At 43.9% G+C, this 4,241-nt stretch overlaps 1 long non-coding RNA gene across 1 annotated transcript; it reads left to right on the top strand.

Moving 5' to 3' along the window:
• The first annotated feature begins 851 nt into the window (after window positions 1-851).
• Window positions 852-3,548, top strand: LOC133258839 (uncharacterized). The gene is made up of 3 exons (XR_009740174.1): window positions 852-1,121; window positions 1,590-1,664; window positions 2,954-3,548. It is a non-coding gene; the product is annotated as an uncharacterized LOC133258839 (long non-coding RNA).
• The last annotated feature ends 693 nt before the right edge of the window (window positions 3,549-4,241 follow it).

Below are 4,241 nucleotides of genomic sequence, written 5' to 3'. Positions count from 1 at the left end.
CCACTCACAAAGTGCTGCGTAAATGTTCCCTGATACATTCAGCTTCTCTGCATCTCCAGGAGCCTGGCAGGGCTGAGCGCGTTTGGGGCAGGCATCTCCCCTCTCTCTTCTGAATCCCAGGAAAACTGACCTTGCCGCTATTAAGTTGTGTGTTTGGTAGAACAGAGTGGGAAATATTGTCAACAATTTCCTAGTGAATAATTATCCCAATAGGAAGCAGTTTGTAGTCATTTTACTAGTTTGACTTCATCACCAAATCAGAAAATTGTCTACCAACTCACACCGATTAACAGTAATAGAATATTCTAACACTTTTGAAATTTGCAAGACAGTTTTGGAGAAAACTGTGTCCTCGAAAGGGATGAGGAAGCAGGTCTGGAAGGACGCTAAGTTCTTGTTGGCCGGCTGGTCCCTGAAGTCCTGGACGTAGCAGCTCATGCAGCCAGCCTGTCCCACATCTGTGGTGAGGCCGGCCTTGTTCCTGATGATGTCATAGTCCTGGCCCTCTTATGTTCTTATGTCCTGATTCCCAGGAACACCAGCTTCATAAAAATATTCCTCTGACTGAAACTGCCCATTAACCTTTCTAAGTTGGTTAATGATTAATGTCATTAGCTTCAGGATGAGACAGTGCCCACAAGAAGGTAGGCTGTAAGGATTCTGCAAACCCAGCCAACTGTCCTCAATCTGTCTGGGTGTAGGTGGTGGTTTAGTTGCTCAGTCCTGTCTGACTCTTGAGACCCCATGGGGTGTAGCCCACCAGGCTCCTCTGTCCCTGCAAATTCTCCAGGCAAGAATACCGGAGTGGGTTGCCATGCCCTTCTCCAGGAGATCTTCCCAACCCAGGGATCGAACTGTGGTCTCCTGCACTGCAGGAAGATTCTTTACTAACTGAGCTACCTGCTAATGCTATTGCCCGCTCCATCCCTACCTTTTATTGCTGTCATAATTAGGTCTCTGTTCGGTCAGCATATGCCCTACTGTTGGGGAGAGAGGACCCAAATCTCAGTGTTAAGTTTACCAGATCCCATGATGTGGATGTCACCAGTGACTGGGCAATCTTGTGTCTGGAAACCAAGGTCTCCTGGGGCCAGGAAACAGTCCAACAGCAGTTTCTTAAGGTCTGTTGCTGTTGTTCAGTCGCTAAATCATGTCTGACTCTTTGCGACCCCATGGACTGTAGCACACCAGACTTTACTATCTCCTGGAGCTTGCTCAAATTCATGTCCTTTGCGTTGGTGATACTATTTAACCATTTCATTCTCTGCTGTCCCCTTCTGCCCCTGCCTTCAATCTTTCCCAGAATCAGGGTCTTTTCCAATGAGTTGACTCTTTACATCAGAGTGGTCAAAGTATTGGAGCTTCAGCTTCAGTATCAGTCCCTCGAATAAATATTCAGGGTTGATTTCCTTTGGGATTAACTGGTTTGATCTCCTAGCAGTAAGGTCTGTTCTGATTTCCTTTATCCTTGGCGTGGTTCTATCAGATTGAATTTGTGTGAGATTGCCATCTCATGGGCCAAAAATTGGCCAAATAGCAGCAATTTTATAGGGTTCAACCCATATGTTTTATTCTCAATTCTTCCACAGCAGCGATGTCAGACACAAGTCGAAGGTAACAAGCAAAAAGAATAAATTGAAGTGAGAGAAACATCAAAGTTAAGGGTAAAACATTTTCAATTCTAAATTGCCCTGGTTGTACTATATGCATGTGAGTTTCTGAACTGTTTTTACTTCTTGTGTTGAGACTTTCAAGGTAATGAGTTCATAAAGTTTCATGTCATTAGAGTGCCTGAGAATGTTTTCATGGTATGCTCATTAAGTTATGAAGGATGAGAAGGTTGTATTTACAAAAGGAATGATTGTAGTCTTGAAGGTCATGTGGAAACTGTGAATAATGAAAGGTTGACTGCGGTCAGGAAGTCTTGTCGGAATTAATAGTAGGTGTACTTGGAAACAGCAGAAGTCACTGCATGTCCCAGGTGTTGAGTGATGGACAAGTGGAAGGAGAAAGAAAGAACTAGCACTGCTTACCTTCCATGGGACACGTCTTTACAAGTATCTTATCTTTCCATCCTCATAAAAAAAAATCCACTGGGACAAGCATTATTATCATTGTAGGTGACAGATGCTCTGAGTCTTAAAGTGTTAAGGTCCCTATTGCTAGACATTGGCAGAGTCAGAATTTACACCCAGGCCCACCTCAGTCAAAGCCTTGTCATTCCCTTACACTTAAGAAGACTAGAGGACCCATTCTTGAAGTGGTCTGGGGTATACCTTCGGTGGTGCCATCTTCAGAAGTGTCCTGGTGGGGCTGTGCACATGGCTGGGACTTCCCCATCTTGTTCGTCCACTCTGTGGATGACTGAGCCAGTCTCCCCTAGTGTAAAACACAGGGCTTGGGCTGAACTAACATTTACCTCTAGGCATCACTGCCCTTGGGGTCCTTGCTATTCCCAGGAGGGCTTGGAATGCCACAGTCAATGAAGCATATTCTTTTAGTAGTGCCTCTGATGCCCATGTTAGTTGCATTGTCAGAAATCTAGGATGAAAAGGATTTCTAAATTGCCTTTGTGCAAGAAAAAATGGGACTGTGTTTGAACCTTAAACCACCAGATTCTTTTGGAGTCACATGACTGCTGTAGGTTGATGAGCCATTAAATCAAGGAACAATTATGCCAGGTACTTGAGAGGGAAGATGGGAGAGGGGATAAACACTTTTGAGGCTGGTTTTTACTGCTGTGTTGATTCTTAGAGCGATTCTGCTTTAATCACCTCCCATGGTTAGGGTCATGGTTAAATACCACTTTCACATGTACACACATGTCCTGAACTTGGAAGTAATGGGGGCTAGAGCAGTAATTTAATACAGAATAATCTGTTTGTTTATTCTGCATCTGTCACAGTCTATAAACCCTAGCAACCTAGTAACTGTTAATTCTACCCTGTTGTAGGACATGCAACATAGACAAATGCCCAAGAGAAAGCATGGAACCTGAGCTGGCCCTCAGATGGAAAGTGGATCCATTACTGATCACAGTGGAATGCCCCTGGAAGCCAAGTGGGACTCTGTGGGGCCCTTCTAGGTACAAAACCTATCTCTGTCCCCTGTTTGTTGTTTCCAGAAAATAGACATCACTCAGCCTCTTAGACCTTCTTTGAGTACCAAAGTATAGATTCAAACAGTTGCAAATCGGGGAGAGAGGGAATGCAGAAACAAAGGAGCAGTAACAACAGGGCACCAATTAAAGAAGGGTCCTGGTTCCCTCTCAAGAAATATACATAGCAATATTCTTAGTTCTTGTGCTTGAACTATGGACTCCATCTGGGTGGAGGATGGCAACTTCAGGCTGAACACAAGATTTCTGGAGTACCGTTGGCTACCTCACCACCAACCCATCAGAAGAAAGATATGCATCCTGCAACCCTCATCTCAAATGGTGCCTATAAAATCTTCTCCCTAAAAACTATCCAGGAGTTCGGGTTTCTGGAGCATGAGCCACCCATTCTCCTTGCTTGGCCCTGCAATAAACCTTTCTGTGCTCCAGACCCTGACATTTTGGTTTGTTTGGCTTCACTGTGCATTGGACACATGAATTTGTGTTTGGTAACCCTCTCATTCTATTTGTACTTGAGTCAGTTGTGTACACAGACTTTCCTGAGGAAAGGAAAAGAAACACATATAAAGTAGCATTCACTCTACATTGTTGGTCATTTGCTCACTGAATGTCTAGCTGTCACAGATTCCATTCAATGCAGCCACTGAGTGCAGGGCTGGGCATAGCAGGAGTTCAATAAACATTTTAATGATAAACCCTTTCTGGGGTTTATCTTACCTATATTAGTCAGAGAAGATGTTACTTTCATTGTTTTTATGGAGGTGATGGACAGCAATGAAATAATTAGACCAGAGGCATTTGTTTTTATTTATTTTTTGGTTGTGCCATTCAACATGCAGGATCTTATGTCCCTGACAAGGGATTGAACCCAAGCCCTGACAACTGTTGGCAGTGCAGATGCCAAGTCCTAACCACTGGACCACCAGAGAATTCCCCAGATCTGAGGCATTTAGAAAGCAAAACTTAAAGGTTAAATAGAGTAAACTGAAGATAAATGAGAGCCAATTTAATTACTACAGACTCCAAAATGGCGTACAGCCATTCACCATTTTGTCCACCCGGCTAAACTATCCAGGGGACATGTTTCAAGGATCTGAGCTGAGGAGCAGAAACAATGTGGACG

The sequence above is a fragment of the Bos javanicus genome, chromosome 13 (genome assembly GCF_032452875.1).
Source record: "Bos javanicus breed banteng chromosome 13, ARS-OSU_banteng_1.0, whole genome shotgun sequence".
Lineage (NCBI taxonomy): Eukaryota > Metazoa > Chordata > Mammalia > Artiodactyla > Bovidae > Bos > Bos javanicus.
The sequence above is the reverse complement of the archived record's forward strand: the minus strand, read 5'-3'. Positions and strand labels throughout refer to the sequence as shown.